This window comes from Cavia porcellus, unplaced genomic scaffold, assembly GCF_034190915.1.
Source record: "Cavia porcellus strain 051 isolate PalLab524CR breed Dunkin Hartley unplaced genomic scaffold, mCavPor4.1 scaffold_13, whole genome shotgun sequence".
Lineage (NCBI taxonomy): Eukaryota > Metazoa > Chordata > Mammalia > Rodentia > Caviidae > Cavia > Cavia porcellus.
The window spans coordinates 1,479,465-1,499,380 of record NW_026947496.1 but is presented as its reverse complement, the minus strand read 5'-3'; the positions used below and the strand labels follow the sequence as shown (position 1 = coordinate 1,499,380).

The window sequence follows — 19,916 nt, the reverse complement described above, 5'->3', positions numbered from 1 at the left end:
GAATTACCTAGAATGGTGCATTATCACTCTTGGCTCCTCCCTCCTCTCTCTGTTTCTGGGTTTACTTGAGATGAATTGTTACCCTAGGCCAAGCCCTTCTACCTTTCTGCCTTGAAGTCAGCCAACTTAGGACGAAATAAAGTGGAAACTGTGAGCCAAATAAACATCTTTACGAATTAGACAGATTTGAACAGGACAGCAATTTTAGAAGCTCACTTTATTCAGGTCATGGCTGTTGAGTAGGATGTCCCAGCAACAGCAAATGACTTATATGTCAATCTTCTTTTTCTAAAGATTATATTATAGATGAAGTACTATTATTACTCATTTTTCTGTTCATTTTTTATGTATATAGAGTTCAGTATTAGTCGGCTTTATGGATCCTAAAGTTTATTAATTTCTATGTTGGCTTCTAGCTTTTTTGTTTTGAGGTGGAGGGTTATATTTGCTTTTTTGTTTTGTTTTTGGTACTAGGAATTGAACTCACAACCTTTGCTTGCCAAGTAGGTTCTTATGCCACTGAGCTAAATCCACCGCCCCCAGCATATAGTTTTTATGTGTAGTTTTTGGTGTTTCTTTCTGTTTCTGAGTTATCAGTTAGACTACTGACTTTTTAATCTATGTTTTACTTAAGTCTTTTTTCTTAATCTAGCTGAATGTTCATGCTTTCAAATAGCCAGTTATGTGTATAATATTTACATTATTTCCATATGTTCTATTTCTTCCTTTTCTACTCTACTTTCTATTATTTCCTTCTTTTTAATAGTTTTGATTTGTTTTGCTCTTGATTTACTAGTTTCTTTGTATATTTCATTAAAGTGCTTTGAATTACTTGTTTTTTTAAGGCAAATATTTCTTTCTAAAATTGTGTAATATTGCTTTTTAGGATTCCATGGATTCTTTTATGTTGTGTTTTCATTTTCATAATTTTCAAGAATTTATAAAATTTCTCACTGGCCATCCAGGCACAGGTGGTTCAATTTTCATGTATTTGTACATTCTATAAAGTTCTTGTGATATTTTCACCTCTTGAATTGTAAAAACATGATACAATTTCAATGCTTTTGATGAACTGAGATACTATTTTATTGGTTGAAGTTTGTGTGATCTGCCTACTAAACCAAATGTACCTCTATTAGTGATTTAAATCTATCTGTCTTTTTTAAATGTTCCCTTTACCTAATTTGATCATTATGGTTTAGATCAAGAATGATCACACTACTGATGGGAATGTAAATAGGCATAGCAATTATGGAAAATAGTGTGAAGGTTTCTGTAAAACTAAAAACTGAATACTAAAAACAGAACTACTATATGACTGATCAGTCCCACTACTTCTTTTTTGAGATTGTGATTTTTTAAAATTCTATTTTTAAAATAGTAAATGTTCAACAGAACAGGACAGAACAAGGCCAACTGACACAATGCAGTGAAATTGCATTGTAGGATACTGCACAGTAGGATACTGGGAAGGTAGTAATAAGTACTATGGTATAGCTCATTATCTTCACAACAGTTGTCCAGTCAATGAGGTATAGTGAAATCAAGCCAAAAACAGGATATTATAAGACCATTTGAGATTATTGAATAGAACAAACAAAACAAAACAGTGAAAACAATCTTTGCCTTCAAACAGAAGTTAGAACGAAATCCCCTATATTTGCTGTATTGCATATGGTCATCCTTCTCAAGAGATGCTGAGACGTCTATCCCCAGTAGCTAAATAGGGGCAAGGGGTTTGATTCTCAGCCCAGTAGCTGAGCCTACAGTAGGTTTATGAGGGGCACCAGTTGTTCTCCTGGCACATGCTGGGGATGCCTACCAAGAGGGGTGGATGGGTGAATAAATGACCTAAGTCCCACCATGGCCAGATCTCAGGAGCACTAGTTCTCCTCCTGGCCCACACCTGGATGCTTACAAGGGGGTGGGTGAATAAACTGTGAAGTCCCACCATGGCTGGATTTTGGGAGCACTGAATCAGTCCCACTTCTAATTAAATATCCACAGAAATTTTAAAGTTTTTTTTTTCAGAACAGGGATCTGTGCTCCTGTATTAACTACATCATTATTCACAATAGCCAAAATAAGGAAACAACTTAAATGTAATTTGACAGATGAAAGTTTAAATTTATATATACATTTAACAAAACAGTACTCAACCTTGACAAAGAAGATGTTGCCATTTGCACACAACACTGAAGAACCTAGAAGAAAGTATTCTTAGTGAAGTAGGAAAGCTATAGTGGACAAACACTCCATGGTCCTGCCTATATAAAGAAACTAAAAGAAAGAATCTCATAGAAGCACAGAGTATGATAGTGTTTTCCAGGAGCAGTGAACGAGTGGAATGAGGAATTGTTGTATATATAATTAATATATTTAATTATATTAGGTGAATAATTTCTGAATGCCTACCGTGAAATGTGATGTTTATAATTAGCAATACTGTGTTGTATAGTTGTTTTTGCTAAGAGGTAGATTTTAAATGTTCTTAATTTTTAATGTTTTTAAACTTGTACATGTTTTCAGTATACAATGTTTAGTTTCCCTGCAGTACTTGGTACATATATATGACACATCTTAATTCCTTTTTCATCCCTTTTCCCTTGTTATCCCCACCCTGCATCTCTTGATCCTCCCATGCTTTCATGGAGGATGGGCTTTTCAGAGAAGGATGAATCTAGAATTTGTGACTGACTCATGGTCCAATGCTAGGATTAAGGGGGTGAGTACTACACCCACCCTAGGGTGCCTGGCCTGCATACTCTATAAGAAACAGAAAGAGGCTTATTCTTTCCATTTCTTGTTTTTTGCTCTCTTCTACCACTATGAACTATTGTCCCTTTGTCATGTGCAACTCTGTCTCGGAGCCAGCTGATTATGAACTGAAACCTCTACCAACTGTGAGCTAAATAAATCTTTCCCCCAGGGTAAAATAGAAAGAATGATCACTAAAACTCTCCAACCGACAGAGGCAGAGCTTTTAAAAAATGACTGGATTCATTTTGGAAATACAGCTGACTTGTTCTTAGAACATGACACAAAACTGGATTAAGGTCACTGTGGGTACAACCTGGAAAGGCATATCTCCTTTCCATATTCCTTCCTTTCTCAATTCCTGGTCATGCATGCCATATTGATATGACCACCAAGAGGTTTTTCCTGAGCTGGGACTCTGTACAAATCCACTTTCAGAAAGCATACCTCTGCTAAGAAGAAAGCTTTTTGGGGAGTAAGTCTAACTTAATAATAACATTCCAACTATTCCCCCAAAACTTATGCACCTCTCTTTATGTCACTCTCTTCTTTGACTCACTTGTTCATAGAAAGCGTACATTCTACAGGTCTGTTAGGTGTTTCTTAATCAAATGAAGTAACATACCGGGATAAATAGAGACAACTCATTGTTGCTACACCAACACATATCAGACCTAATTATTGCTAACCCACAAGTGAAGACATCTCAGATTTATAATTTTAACATAAAAAATACACTATTTATAACAAAAAATGCTATAATCCCAGCTATAAATTTTTATTTTTATTTTATTTTTTTGCCTCATTGTACAATTTAATTCTTTTTTTATTAAGGAGAAAAAGAAAAAAAACAGAAACAGGGTACAAGTTATACAGAATTTCAGAAAAAATAAACATTAGGAAATCACTAGTTAATAGATTACATATTGTTATCTTAGAAATAGTTGTTAAAGTTACAAAATTAAAGCATATAAAGTGGATTTTCAAATAATGAGACTGGAAACAGTTTTGTTCAGTAATCCAACAATACTCAGTAATATGGCTATCTATTTTATCCTTTCATTGAAATCTGCACAGACATTTCTTTAACCCACAACACTTAAATCTATTTAAGTGTATAAGATAGATAACCAACTATAAATTTTTAAAGATTCCAGAGTTTCTCAAAATTCAAAGTGTCTTCTAAGATACAGGCCAAATCTTAGTTGTGAGACACTAAAAATGCAATTCAAGTTATGTAATCCCCAGGTGCAGTGCCGGAAGGCAAGTATTTCCATTCCAAATTTAGAAGGGGGATAGAAAAGAACTGAATCAAAGCCACTTTAGAATACAGCTAACATCATCAAGCACTGTTGATTCATATCTGGCATGCAAGGCACACCGTCGTAAAATGTGAGTTCCAAGAGTATTCACTGTTGTAACCACTATGACATTGCTGATTGCAGCCCACATAGCATTTCTACTGAGTTGCTCCCCTCAGCCTGTAGCTTTCTTTAGTAGACATTTCACATTCCTACTATCTTCAACTTCCTGTGATTGCTACTGTATCTGTGGTTTTATTCCCACAGGTTTATATCTTTCCCTCTCAGGCCACTGCTTGGCCTCACCAGCCTTTCATTGAAATCTGCACAGACATTTCTTTAACCCACAACACTTAGAGCTTGCATGTTCGTAAAATCAGCATCATACTAAAGAAACCTATCTCTGCTCTCAGTAGAACTAGTGTTCATAGTCTATTAAACCATGGTTGCAGTATCTTGAGTACTGAACACAGTAAAATGAAGCACAGGCAACTCATTCATCATAAGGCCATTTTAAGAAAGGGACCTAGGGAGTGGCCATACCAAAAAAAAAAAGACTGACATTTTTGCACACATGAGCCTCTAGGGGCTGAGGCCTTGCTGATGTTTGAAATACTCTTGTGGCATCTTTCTTTTTTATTCTGGGAAAACAACTTTATTTCTGTAAAAAGGAAATAATCTCTTTAGTACCCTTGAGTTTTGTTCTCAATTTTACCTATGCTATCTTCAGGGCCAAATTTTACGCCTTTTAAATTTCTCTGATCTGGCTTTGATCTCTGATACTCACTGTAAATCTGGCTAATGGCAACCAGCAGTACCTATGCCACACCCTGAATGTTGTGCTTCTTTGAAACTTTTCCTAACAGACTGATTAGTCCACAGTCCTTAATCTCAATGTCTCACAATAGTCTCAGGTCTTGCGTAAAATATAGACAAATTTTATGCCAGAGTGTAAAACAGCTGGCATATAAACCAAAGCCATTGGAGTCTCTACTCTCCACTGAAACTCCCCAAATCTCATGATTATTATCAGCATTTCTGGCAGCTTTTGATCTTTTGCCCTCTGACAAGAATCAAGAATAAGGATCTACTAAGAATATTTTAGACTGTACCTGCAAATCTTACTATACTCCTTCTACAAACCTGTTTCAAAGGCTTCAAAACTAATAGACCAGATACAGTCACAACAACAGCCCACTTTCTCAAGTAGTATTCTTTTATATTAATCAGTGTTCCTGTCACTGGAACATAACATGCAACTCATGAAACATAAGGTGACTTAATTTAGCTCATGTTTTAGGAAATCCCATTACGTGAGCATCAGGCTCCAAGATAATAACATTATGGCAGGAGGGCATGATAGAGCAAAGCTGCTTAGTTCGTAGTGGTGGCAAGAAAAGCACAGAAATAGAGCCAGAGGGAAGCAGGTGAAGGACCACATGTGGTATCTAGGTCAGGCCACCACAACGCACTCTTATGAATCAGGAGTACGTTCTACTAATTTTCTGTTTCTCTTTTGTTTTATTTTAATATATTTCATTTGAAAGATGATAAAGCTGAACAAAATAAATAGAATAAAGCCAATTGGAATAGAACAATAAAAGCAATATAGGACTTCAAAACAAGATAATAGGAAATCAACAATGGTTACTGTAATGTCTCTTGTTGTGTTCAAAATAACTGCCCACACCATGTGAAATAATAAAATCAGACAAAACAAGACAGAATAAAACAAAAACTAATGCAACAATGAAAACAATATGGTAATTCATAATAAAATAATAGGAAACCAACAATGATTATCATCTTCCATTTTAGAGCCTTCCTATGCTGTCACTTTCACAATATCCATTGTACATTTTGGGACCTATTTACTCCTTCAGTTTTTTATGGTATGGCCATAACAGAACACTCACTCATATGAGTTTGAAACATCTCTCCCATAAGCATAATCTCAAGTTGCATCCATTTAAAGACCTTTGAAATTATCCTTCTTTATACTGAGTAACTTCCCATAAAAATACCATATCTTTCTTATCCATTCCGTGATTGATGGGCAGGACACCCCTGCCTTTTTTCTGGTTTTCTGTCTCATGGAACACTGTTTTCTCTCCTTCGACTTCTGCTTTGTGAATTTTGTTTTGAGTTAAAAGTTTTCTTGTACACAGTATATTCATGGATCTTGTTTCTAGATACACTCTCCCTGTTTTTCCTTTTATGGTGAACTGAGGCCATCTACATTAATGATTGTTGTAACTTGCATGCATTGGCTTGTCAGTGCCATGCTAACCTCCTGCTGTTGGTTCCCCACTTCTCCCCTCTATTCAATTATCTGCCCTGTTTGGCAGTCCCCTTCTGTTGCTTTTCCTGGAGCTGTGGTCATCTTTATTTTTCTCTAGAATATCCTGAAGCACTCTCTTGGGGTTGGTTTGGCAATCATGAATCCCTTCAGTTGTTATGTGTCATGGAAGTATCTTATTTTTCCCTTAATTTTGAAAGATAGTTTTGCAAGGTATATCAAAGCACTGGGTTGGAAGTTGTTTTCTTTCAGAATTTTCACACTTCATTTTACACTCTTCTTGACTTGATGGTTTGTGTTGAGAAGGTTACTTGATGAATTTTCTTTTATAGATGATCTGTCTCTTTTATTTAACAGCCTTTCATATTGTGTTGTGAGGAATATCTGAGATCTTGATCATTACTCTTCTGGGTGTAGATTTATTTTGGTTATGGGTAGTTGTAGTTGTATATGCCTTGCCTATCAGTATACCAAGTCCTTTCCCATGTTTGGGAAGTTTTCGGCTCTTACATCTGTAAATAGTCTTTTTATGTTATTCTTGTTGACTCTTTCTTTATTTGCTGATACCTATCATTCTTAAAATTTTTATTTGTTTTGTCTTGCAACCATTGTATTATTCTTTCCTGGTTCCCTGTTATTTTTAAGAGATCTTTCCTTTCACAATCACTACATGCAATCCAGACTTCAAGGTCTGAAGGTCTTTCTTCTATCTCTTTTGTCAGTTTTTGCTGGAAGTTTTTAATTTCTTTGAGTCTGTTTTATGCATTATATTCCTTCCTATGTGTTCATTCAAATTTTCCTTCATTTTCCTATGCTCCTCTTTTTTATTTGTGTCTTCTCGAGATATATTCAGCAATTCTTTCCGTTTGTGATTTCTTTTACCTAAGATATTATTTCTGATCTGATTACTTCTACAGCCTCAAGAATTTGTTTCTGTATTTCATTTGCTCTCCTTTCAGTGATTTCAGGTACGTGATTTGCATTGTCTTCTATGACTGTATCTCCTAGACTTGTTCTGTGTGGACTGTAGTTCTGAGATTGCCTTTTGCTACTTCACTTTGAAATTTTCCTGACTTCCTTCTGACAAGCTGGTTGTGGAGTCCAAAGCACTTCCCACATTGGCCCCCACTCCATGGTGTAGAAGAATGGACCAGCCACCTGGGTTTCTCTAAACCCTAGTTCTTGGGGAGGCAGTGGGGCACGGGTGTGTAGGGATTCCAGACCCATGCAACTACACTGGGGCTTCCTTGATGGACATAGGTGTGTGGCTGTGTTGCTGCTGCTTCTCTTGGCCTTCTCAGGACTCCTCTAATGGTGGCAGAAACACAGGGTGTATCTGGCTGTTTCTCCCTGCTTGTTCTGGTTCCCTGAGGAAAGCAAGCGTCCCAGTGGCAGCAGGTGTGTAGAGGGGGTGTGGATGTCTCCATTTCCTGTTTCTCAATCAAATGAAGCTGACATATCCATAGTAATGGTGACAGTATGTTTTTTTTTAATGATAGTGGTTTCTGTCTTTTAATGTATACTATATCGGGGCTGGGGATTTAGCTCAGCGGCATAAGCACCTTCCTTGCAAGCGCACCGTTGTGAGTTCGATCCCTGCTACCTATTAAAAAAATTTTTTTAAAAAAGCAAAAAAAATTATATTATATCTTTCTTGTTTGCTGCATATTACTTATATAGAGTTGTGGGTTACATGTTGGCATGGGTTTACATGAGTATAACATATTTTCTCATTACCCTTCCCTTTTGTTCCTGAGTCTACTAAGCCCCACATCTTTCTCTAATAGTATTTCTTACAGTTTCAGATCATCTCTTTCTCTTTATAAAATTATTTTACATTCTTCCTGTGAGACAAAATGTGATATTTGATGTTGTGAGTTGTGTTTATTTCACCCAATCTGTGGGCTCTTGTTTCATTTTTATGTAAATTACAAGGCACTTTTATACAGCATTTTCAATTTCTTCTTTAAATCTCTTGTAATTTTTCTTGTAGAGTTGTTGTCATTCCATATCTAGGCTTATTTCTAAAGTGTTTTTTCTTTTAATTTTTTGAGGTGATGGATATAAAAGATATTATTTTGTTATTTTTCCCCAGAAAGTTTGTTATTGGGATTTAGAAAAGCTATTAATTCAGTTTGTGTTGTTTGCCTTACCACTTTGCTGAATTCTTAGCAGAAATAAACATCTTCAGTGCACTTTAAGGATCTTTTACTGAATGTCTATTGTCTATAGAGATAATTTGTTTTTACTCCTGTCCTATTTGCATACAATTGTTTTGCTTTTCTTGTCTAGTTGCTCTAAAATTTAAAGTCATACAATTTAAAAAACATAGCAATAGTGGACACCATTATCTATTTCCAAATATTTAGGAAAAATATTTCAGTTTTTACCCATTAAATACCACATGGGAAAGCAGTGAATTCAAATTTATTCAGATTTTTTTTTCAGTCTGTCAAAGCATCAGATGAAGCCTACCCAGAGGCAGCAAGACCTTGTGCTTTCTACAGGATTACATAATACAACAGCAAAGAAAACAACATATTGAGACACATGCACAAAGAAGAAAATATTCCTGACAATTCTAGTCTTCATTTTTCTACCTAGTCATATAGTATTTGTAACTTTTTACAAACCTATTATATATTCATTTTACTTTCAAAGAATAACAAAATTAGTCACAGTTTATTACTTGGTGTGACAATAAAAAGATCTGTGTCAATGTAATACTGCATGGATTGGTTGTTGAGCTTTCCTGTTGAACTAATAAACAGAAATAGAACATGATGATACAAAAAGATGATGCAAAGGAATCCCTTGTACCCTAGAATTTTCTTTTGTACCTCAGCTATGGAGAAATACTCCAGTCCTCTTGGAGGGTAGGATAAAAAATTATCAAGCTCAGCATAACCACTAAGTCTTTTCAGATTCATTTGGAGGAAGAAAAATCTTAAAATGTACAAGTAGAAATTTTAGATTCAAGTTTAATGGATATTTGCATATAACCTGGTAGAAACATTTCTCCTGGAACTAAGTCATCTAAATCAACAGAGCATGAATTCATACAGTCAAAAAAGACTAATTTCACTAAAGAATCATTCATAATGAATGGTCCTAATTTTACATCTGGTGCTTAGTGTCTGGCTCTTGAATCATTTCAGTGAGTAAAATAGCAACATATTTGAGGCTGGCTCAAAAGATATATTACTTCCTGGAGAATCTTTCCCTCCACCACCAAAATATCACTACCTAGCTTTTATTGTATTTTGGTCTTAATAGGGGCAGTCCACTCTTCTATCAAACTAACTTCTTCAGATGATAGAAACACAATACAGTTTACAAATTCAATTAGTAGATACAAATTCTCACTTTTCATTTGCTGTATTTTTTTTCAATAAAAGCAATGGAAAACCAAAATGGATAAATTTTTTGTAGGAAATGTTATTTCTGGCATATTTATTGCACGATGGAATACAAGTCTGTGTTCGTGTGTCTTATTCAATTATTTGTTTCCAATATCAAATAGATGAGACATGGTAATTATTAAAGTACATGAATTATTTTCTTCACCATTTCTGAAATCTGAAGAGTCCAAAATAAGCTATTCCTATGTTTGGTGTTAGAGGCACTTATTATATCCATTTTGTAGTTGTTTTGTAGAAATGCAGAACTCAAGAGTTTTGGTGTCATGATGGCATCAATCTAGATTTTAGAAAAAACAATGGGAGGCCAGAGAGATGTTCAAAAGAAACTTATACATGATGTGTAGTTGTGTCACTAAAGTGGAGCTATAATGAGAAGTTGAAAAATTCAGAGCCATCAGGAATATGCATGCTGATTATTACAGTTATCATATGATCTATGACCATCAAGACATGGAAAGTGAGGGCATGAAATATTGATAATCTACTGACCAATTCAGTGTGTATAAAGCAGTGGATTTAGACCTTAAATGTTTAATTTGCTTCCTTCTTGCTTTCCATGTGGTTTTCGGACAATTACTCCATTCTATGTGCTGATGTCTCCCTTGTGAAATATGAATGCTTATCTTTGTTTCCCATTGCATACTGGAAATATGTGACTTGTTGGTTTTTTTTTTTAATTTTATTAGCTATCACAGAGAGAAAAATTTTACCCAAATACACAGATGAGGCAATTTTCATTAACGTTGAACCATATTATTCCTTTGGGATAATTGAGAATGGAAGGATCTGTTTTTCATTTTGTAAAAATTATGAACATTTGAGGCCAAGAGCAGAATGCGTCAGTGTTGGTTATAGGTCAGTGGAGTCCCTGAAATGTTCAGGTATTGGAAACTTGGTCCAAAATGTGATGATATTATGGGTTAATAACACCTTTAACTGGTGGCCTAATGAACTATAAAAAGTGGAACACTAAAAGTTACATTTTTTCCTTCTAAAGGTAGATGACCACTGTAAAATTCTTGAGGCCTAGGTCACAAATGGCTACCTACACATCTCAAATGGCTACCTACATTTTAAAGTATGAACAAATTTAAAAGTTCATAATTAGAAAATGGCCCGATTAGAAAATGGGCAAAGGTGCTTGGGAATATAGCTCAGTGGTGCTTTAGCATGCACAGAGTCTTTAATTTGATCTTGAGCACCACATACAGAGATCAATGAACAAAAGACCTGGGCAGATGTTTTGAAGATGAATATATGCACATAACAAATGAGAATACAAAAATAACAGGCTGTCTTAATCATCAATAAAATGTAAATAAAATCACAATGTATGTCACAACTCACTTATTCAGATGTTCAAAAAACTACTTGTACTGGAAGCTACAGTGAAGAACACTTTCAGTCTAACAGATAATAAAATGAGTTAAGTAAAAATGGTACCAAAAATTAAGAAGTTGGTCAATATAAGTCAACTTCCAAACATGGTAAGAAATATCCCTGTATATCGGGTTACTTATTCCAGATTTTTCAGAGTTTTTACAATAACTTCTCTTTCATCTGTGTTATATTTCTCTATACACAATTCTTTCTCATTAGCAAAATTCCAAGCAATAAGTGTGATTTATTAATGAAAAACCAGTGCTACTATTTGTGCTTTCATGATTGTCTGAATGTTGAGAATCAATTCAAATCTTTTCTTTGTCATAGTCACTTGGATTTTGAGGAAGAACCAAAAGTTGCAGTGTCAGCTCCAGTGAAGAATGAGGATACATTGTATTTTTTATGAACCTGCTTTTCTGTTCAACTGCCTTTAAAAGCAGTATTCACTATAGTGAATATAACTATGTGTTTGATCACATCTCATAGAGACACTCAGAAGAAAACTTTCAGAACCGTTTTAGAAAGAGCAATGATGACTGCATGAATGTGTCACTAGCAAGAGAGACTCTTTTGAGGGGATTAATTGCAAACTGTATTTTGACTGTAAGTTGTAAGTTTAATGATATACAGTAATATGTGACAACACCTTGCATGACTTTTTCCCCTATGTTTTCATTCATGAGATGAATGGAAGCTAAATATTTTATTTAACAAAAACATTTTACTGTGGAGATAATTATACATCAGAGTCTTCATAAATCTAATATAAATTCCATAGTGTGTATATTGAGTTTTATTTTTCTAAGTGAATGTTTATTCACAAGTCTTTCATTTACAATGAAAAGAATATTTGAATATTTTACTACCATGTTCACAGTCCCAGGTGGTTTTCTTTCAACTTGGGGAAAAGAAAAAGTGCTGGCCTGGCCTCCCATGCTTTTCGTGATCCTAAGTCCTGATTCCTATGTTGCCATCTAACTTCTTTCACTTCTTATTCTGCAGGTTAGTCATGTTTGTAATTTTTGTTTTCTCTAGCATCAAGACTCTCTTGTAATCTAAGTCCTTCAATGATCAGGATGCTATAGGTGGTGGCTCAACGTGTATCGAATGTTTACAAAGTAAGACTCCAGAACTTGGTCCCAGAGCTACTGAAAGAAACATGCATTTTAAGAAAATCTCTAGGTCATTATTGGGCTTTGTGTTTGAGAAGGGTAGATATTGATCACCGTCCCTTGAAATGTCTTTGTTTTTCTTTAGCTACTCCTTCTAATATTAAACTAGTAGTTCTTCTCGTCAAGTTTAATTTAAAGTGGAAAAGCTATGTATTTCTCTAGGCTTGAGAAGAGTTTTTATGAGGAACACAGATATACTTTGAGTCAGTTTCAGTAAGCAGCCTGTATCTTCAGTTTCACAACATGCTTTGATTAGCTCAGACAGAACCATACCAATCAAAGCGTTCACAGCAGTACATTTTTGATGCACTCTGGTTCCTATAATTAAACTTGAATTATCCTTGAGATGGATAATATTGGGTGACAATGCAATGTTAGTTCTTAAAATGTAAATATCTATGTTAACTTGATGTTTATGATTCCAGAAGTCTGTGACACCTGGGGAAAACCTAGACTTCTTGTTCAGGTCCATATTTACAAAGCTCAGTAGAATGATTTCAGTTTTTCCTTCCGGGATGCTCTGGTACTCTTAGGAGAATTTCAGTTCCATATTTCCTCCATCTGTTAAAAAAACAGTGATATAAGTGGTGACACCTGTATTCAAAGCAAAAAACATTTTATATAAACTGCATTTCCTACGAGTGAGACATGAAAATAATTGTTATTTTCCATTTTCAATTATTGTAGTTTTTTCTGTTTTGTAAGGACTCATACTTTTCACAGATCTCCAATGATTTTTTTTCAACATATAGGTAAACTAAAAATAATCCTTAAAAATTATTTTTACAAAAGTTTAAAATTGTGTTTTTTTTAATAATTTAGATGGGGTGTACAAGATACCAAAAGATCCAGATGAAAATTGTTAAATAGTGCATTGTATTATTTTACTTTTGTGGAAAATTTGATAAACAATATCGCTTGAGAGGATTTTGAGATTTAATGAATTTATATGGTGATCTTTAACTTAAATGATTTAAACCTAGGTTTGATGGATTGGTTGATGCATTCCTGACATAATGATTTTTACAGAAGAAATATTTCTGCAATTTATAAAATGGTTCATTGTGTTTTATGAGCCATAACATTTTAAGATGTCATTTAAATACTGGCAGACCTTTCACCCACTCTTCATGGTTTTATTATTTTATGCAGATTAAAATATGACAAAGTGCTATAACATTGCTCCCTTTATGCATTAATCAGTGCCCACACACAACTGAATGTGATTATTTTTAACTATGTTGTGATTTAGAATTTCACAGAAAGATTTCCATTCCTATTAAAAATATGCTCAATGTATAATTTTGGAGCTTTTGTTTATAAAGTTCCTATTTTAGAGTGCAAGCTATTTCTTTTTGATTCTTTTTTTTAAATTGGAGGAATCACATTTTGTATTCAGATTACAACTTTTGCTGGGAAACGTTGATGTACTCAAAAGTGGAAACTGAAAAATCACTTAAAATCTATCATCTAGAAAGGGACATTAAAAGCCTGTGATTCAGGCAGAAAACTTGTGAGATGATGAGCTTGGTTACATCACTATAAAGAAACATATTCTCATGCCTGATTTTTTTATACTTATCTACATTGATGTCTTCTTTATTCTTTCTGTCTTATTTTTGTTTACTCACCCCAAATTCACTTCAAACTTCTTCTGTCCTGTTTCTTTCTCTATTTATTCCTGTCTTCTTTATTTTAAAACTTTTATTAAATTCTGTGCAGGAATTTTGGGTTAAATTTGGTTACATACAATAGGAAAATCGCAAACATTTTTATAATACAGAGTATCCTCTTTCATTCTTTTATTGTTATGGTACTTGTTGCCTATATACTTTCAAATGTTCTCTTATCTTAATTTTTTTACAAAACAGAAACTCCTGTTAGTGAAGTCACTAAAAATTTCTTCTTTTCTACAATCCAATAATTTTACTAATTCCACATCTATTAGAACATTTGTGTTGGTACTGGGTGTTATTATTTACTTTGTGTATTACTGGAGTACACATTTTCTCTTTCTGTCCACAAGACCATGCTTTTTTTCCTTCTGTTTGGGGGGGTCAGGCTACTCATGATTCTTTATCTTATATCTTGTCTCACTTTGTTCTATCCAATGCTTTGGATACCAACAATAGTTGAGTTTCTCAAATTGAAATTGGCTCAAAGTAAAAACTTCTAGAGAGATTACAGTTATCACTTTGAAATGGGTAGACAAAAAGAAAACAAGGCACCCATGAGCAGCCAAATTAGGCCCCAGTGTTATCATAATACAGATTGCTATTGCTGCTATTGGCCTTAGATGTCACCACTCACACTACCAATGCTATTGAGGAGGAGATGGGTTGTATTTGCTGGAATCTTGATATTATTGCTTTTGGAACTTTTTCATTTTTGTCTCTATATATTTCTCTACATGTCTGCATTTTGGAAGTCCTAAAATGTGGGTTGCATTGTACAAATCTAGATAAAAGGCCCTCAATCTAAGTGCATAGGGCATGGTATAGAAAGCTTTTTTCTTTTTTGGTTCTCAAGTTAATGGTAGCCTTTGCTAAGCAAACAAATGTTCAGATGCGGCCTTGTAATAAATGACATTTGTCCACATTCTAATTACCAATCTCTTTAATAACATTTCTTCACCATTTTGCCTGCATCTCTTTTCTTTGTGTATATTTGCTCAGGTACAGATTACCCATTATATCCCTCCAGCCACACCACTCCAATGACATCCATGGTATTTCTTCAGTTAGTATCTAATAGATTAATACATTTAGCTAAATGTTCCCTCTACAAATCTGACAAGTTCACAATTTTATTCCTACTGATCACTTACCCAGTAACCAAGGGACAGTCTCTGCTTCACTGTCCACCTTTTAATATCCAGAGTGAACCCTAATCCTAGTGATTCTCCATTCTCTTAATTATTGTAAATGCCACATAATATATGGAGAAGGCATAACTCTTAAGCTCACATCAGAGGAACATTTTAAAAATACAATTCTTAACTCATTCTTGAACTTTTGACTATTTCTCAAGTAATACCTCAGACTATGTTTTCTTCAGTGAACTCCCCTAGGCAATGGAGATGAATAATATGGTTTGATAAGTATTGGGCAATAGCAGTAGTATCCTGAATATTATCACTAATTTCAATGTTGTCTTCCTGTATCTGTTATGTATACTGCTAAATATTTTAACCAAATAAAATATTATTCCATAGTTTAAAAAATCTTAACATATATACACTACTTGAGAAATAAATTTCAAATTCCTTAACATGACATTCAATTCAGTTTATAAGCATGAAATTTCAAGTTGCTTTACTCTCAGCTCAGAATGTGTAAGATATAGAATTTACTACTATATTCAAGGGTTCTCAATAAATTTGGAAGATAATCTCCCATTTTCTCTAAACCTTACATTTTGGGTACATTTCTTGAACTAAATTAATCAAAATATTTTCCTTCCAATTCCTGCAAGCTTTTTTTCTGCCACTGAAGTTACATTTATTCTGAAAAATGTATGTTATCATTTTAGATAAGTGATTTTTATCACAATTCTTTTTCTACAATATTCACCCTGGAAAACCTCAGTAACTTAGAGTTTTTTAAACTACATTTCATTGCAGACAACTTCCAGTGAGGATGTGGAAATGAAAAATGCAACACTGCTGACACAGTGTGTCCTCACAGGGCTCCCACATCACCTGGAGTGGCGAATCCCCCTGTTCCTGGCATTCCTGGCAATATACCTCATCACCCTGGTTGGGAATCTGGGTCTGATTACTCTCATCAGGAAGGAGCCTCACCTTCACACACCTATGTATTTTTTCCTTGGGAATTTAGCCTTTGTAGATACTTGGTTGTCATCCACTGTGACACCAAAATGCTAGCTAACTTATTAGATACATATAAGATGATGTATTTCCCTGCATGCATGATACAATTTTTTCCTTTGTAGTCAGTGCAACCACAAAATGTTTCTCTTGGCAGCCATCGCTTGTGATCGCTATGTGGCTATATGCAAACCTTTACTTTTCCCAGTCATTATGACCAATTATACTATGCAGACAGCTATTAGTTTTATCTTTTGTAGGTGGCTTTCTTCATGCCTTAGTTCATGAAAGTTTTATATTCAGATCAACCTTCTGTAATTCCAACATCATACATCATTTTTATTGTGATGTAATTCCATTGACAAAGATATCCTGTACTGATCCTGCCATTAATTATCTAATGGTTTTTATTTTCTCTGGTTCAATACAAATATTCAGCATTGTGACTATTTTTGTGTCTTATACATTTGTTCTCCTTACAGTTTTAAAAAAGAAATCTGAAAAGGGTGCAAGCAACCCCTTCTCCACCTGTGGAGCCCATCTCTTCTCTGTATCATTATACTATGGCCCTCTTCTCTTCATGTATGAGCATCCAACATCTTCACAAGCAGATGATAAAGATATGATCGTCTCTCTATTTTATTCCATTATAAATCCAGTACTAAATCCATTTATCTACAGTCTGAGGAACAGACAAGTGATGGAATCACTGAGAAAGTTATTCAAGAGAAATGTTTAGATCTCTTAATAATATCAGCTCTTAATTAAAATACATTTTGAAGAAAATTTTAATATTTTAGTAGTATTCAAAGATTATCACAGTCACAATTCTACAATGCTGTTGAATTAATTTTTTGTACTTTATTACCTTCTTAAAACATTTCCATCATATATGTATAAATGATTTTAATGTATTATTCATGTAACACCAGAAAAATTAAAGCTAAAGAAAAGTGAAATCATTTTACATGCTGTGTTATTCCATTATAAATATACTGAGCACAACACACAATTTCTCTTCAAATGGACTTGAGTATGGTAAGTGTACAAGGATTATAATTTGATGTAAATTGGGAATCAGATCAATTTTACTGCATTGTGATGGAAGATTTGTCTTTGAATGATAAGAAAATTCATGAAAACTGCTAACCCTCAAAATTTTGTTTCATTCTACTTGTTTGGGAAATGTAGAGTTTTACATCTGGAGAGGTTTAACATACAGAAATATACACAAAAGCTTTAACATGATCTTAAAAATGATATGAGATTTAAGTAATAAGTTAAGGAAAATACTAGGAGATTCCCTTAGTTCAGTGTGTTTGAGTAAAGAAAAGAGATGTGTTATGTCTCTGCTTCTGGTGCCATTCTTAGGTCTCTTCACAGATGTACTTGTTTGTAGGTAATGTGCCTCATTAATCCAGAAAATAATTAAGCATAGATGAACATGGATGAATTATTTAATAGATTAAATAATTAAGCATGGATGAACACTTCTAGATAAGAAATGGCTCAATAGAAAAAAGTTTTTTATTACTCCTTTAGAAGTTATAAAAGAAAGTCCTTATCTTTTGAAGTATACAGATATGTCACATGAGGGACTTTAAAAGAATATTACCAAAGTTCAAGTAAGCATAAGATGATATGATACTATAGTGCCCAACATTTGCCTTGGAAAACAACTCTTAACTGTTAGATTTATGCACTCTTGATATTGTTTTAGTTTGTGATAAATTTTGACAAATGTATCTTTGCTATTTACCTCTCTTTCATCCTGCCAACACTGATTTTTCCATACTTTGCTGTCAAATGATTATTCATACACAAGCCACAGAATAAATTTCATCCTTCTTCAATAACTTTTAGTGGACTGTATGTTTTATGATTTTTCTGACAATCATTGGAAATTTGTTATTATTTTGCATTCTACAATATAGTCTGGAAAGAAGAAAAACAAACAGGTTTCATACTAGTATTTTGCAGTTTTTTCTACAGTGATATGTAAAATACCATTTATAGATATAGTTTCCATAAAGATATAACTACTTCTAATAAAGTATAATGTTTAAGTTACCACTTAGTAGCTAACAAGAGTGAATAAGCAAAAGCACAAAACAAAAGAAAAACCTCTTGTCTCTAGGGTTTGACTGAACTGCTTTTACCAAAGTGTATTCCATTTTCAACTAGTGGAGATATAAGACATTCCACAGAAAGAATCCTGAAGTGCTGTATCCTGAAGTGCAGAAAGTTATTGATCTCTCATAGAATAACCCCTGGGTACAGCCTGGGGAGAGAGACCAATCACCCATGGTCTAAAAGTGGTCAGCCAGACCATAGCAGCAGATTTGCATTTGGTTTTTAAAAATACCTAGAGAAACTGGTTGAGGTTTGAATCTGTGTAATCTCCATGCTCTACCAGACTAGGGCAAGATGGTCACATATTTGAGCCCAGACTGAACAACTTAGCTGCACAGTGAGACCTAGGGTCAAATTGAAATATCAAAACCTAAAAAGGATTGGGGATATCACTCTGTAGTAAGGCCCTGGGTTCAACCCTCCTATACAAATACAAAATTTAACAATTTAAGTAACATAGTTTCACTACAAGATAACCTGACTTAATAGTACTTACCATAGTGTGTCTTTCCTTGAAATATTTGAGTATAACTTTGTATACAATAGCTTGAAACATATCTAGGCAGCGTGAAACCTTCAAGAGGATGAAAGTGTTACAAGGTATTTAGAACCAGCTAACAGAAAATGAACAATGGTTTCTATATTATCTATTTGCCTATAAAATTTGGTTTATACTATCACATATAATAAAATCCAATAAGATACAACATCATAAAGCAATGGAGACTGAAGAACAACAGTTTGATGGGACTTCAAAACAGATGATATTAAATCAGCACTAGCTATTATGATGTCTCGTTTTCTTCAAAATAGCTGTTCATATCATCACAGACAATAATTTCAAACAGCCCAGTACAAAACCATTTCAATTAACAAGTGAAAACTTTGTACCGCTTCAAAGCCATATAATGGAGAATCATGATTACCATATACTTTTATGTATTTATATTATTTCTTACACTAGGGAAACTATTCGGTATTCATACATGTGAGTTTGATTTATTTCACTTATGAGTATGGTCTCAAGCTGTGCCCAATTATTTATAAATATCTCAATGTGATATTTCTTTATAGCTGAATAATACTCCATTGTATAAAAATACCACAACTTTTATATCTATTCCTCAGTTGATGGACACTTAGGTTGTTTCCAAAATCTGGCTATTTGAAAAGAAAACCCACAAACTGGGAAAAGATTTTAGTGAACTCTCTCTCAGACAAGGGCCTCTTGTCTAAAACATACAAAGAATCAAAGAAACTCAGACCTCCGAAATTCAAAGATCCAATCCAAAAATGGGCATCTGAGATGAATATGCAATTCTCAGATGAAGAAATGCAAATGGCAAATAAATACATGAAAAAATGCTCATCATCATTGGTCATTAGAGAAATGCAAATTAAAACCACACTGAGATACCATCTCACTCCTGAAAGAATGGCCAGGATCAAGAAAACCGACAACAAATGCTGGAGAGGCTGTGGGGAAAAAGGAACTCTCCTGCACTGCTGGTGGGAGTGTAGACTGGTACAGCCTTTGTGGAGATCTGTCTGGAGATTTCTCAAAAAGTTGGGACTGGAAATCCCATTTATTCCAGCTATTCCACTTCTAGGCATATTCCC

General features: G+C 34.2%; 1 pseudogene; it reads left to right on the top strand.

Annotated features, from left to right (window-relative positions):
* Positions 1-15,959: 15,959 nt before the first annotated feature.
* LOC100716492 (olfactory receptor 5H17-like) lies at positions 15,960-16,902 on the top strand (annotated as a pseudogene).
* Positions 16,903-19,916: the final 3,014 nt, after the last annotated feature.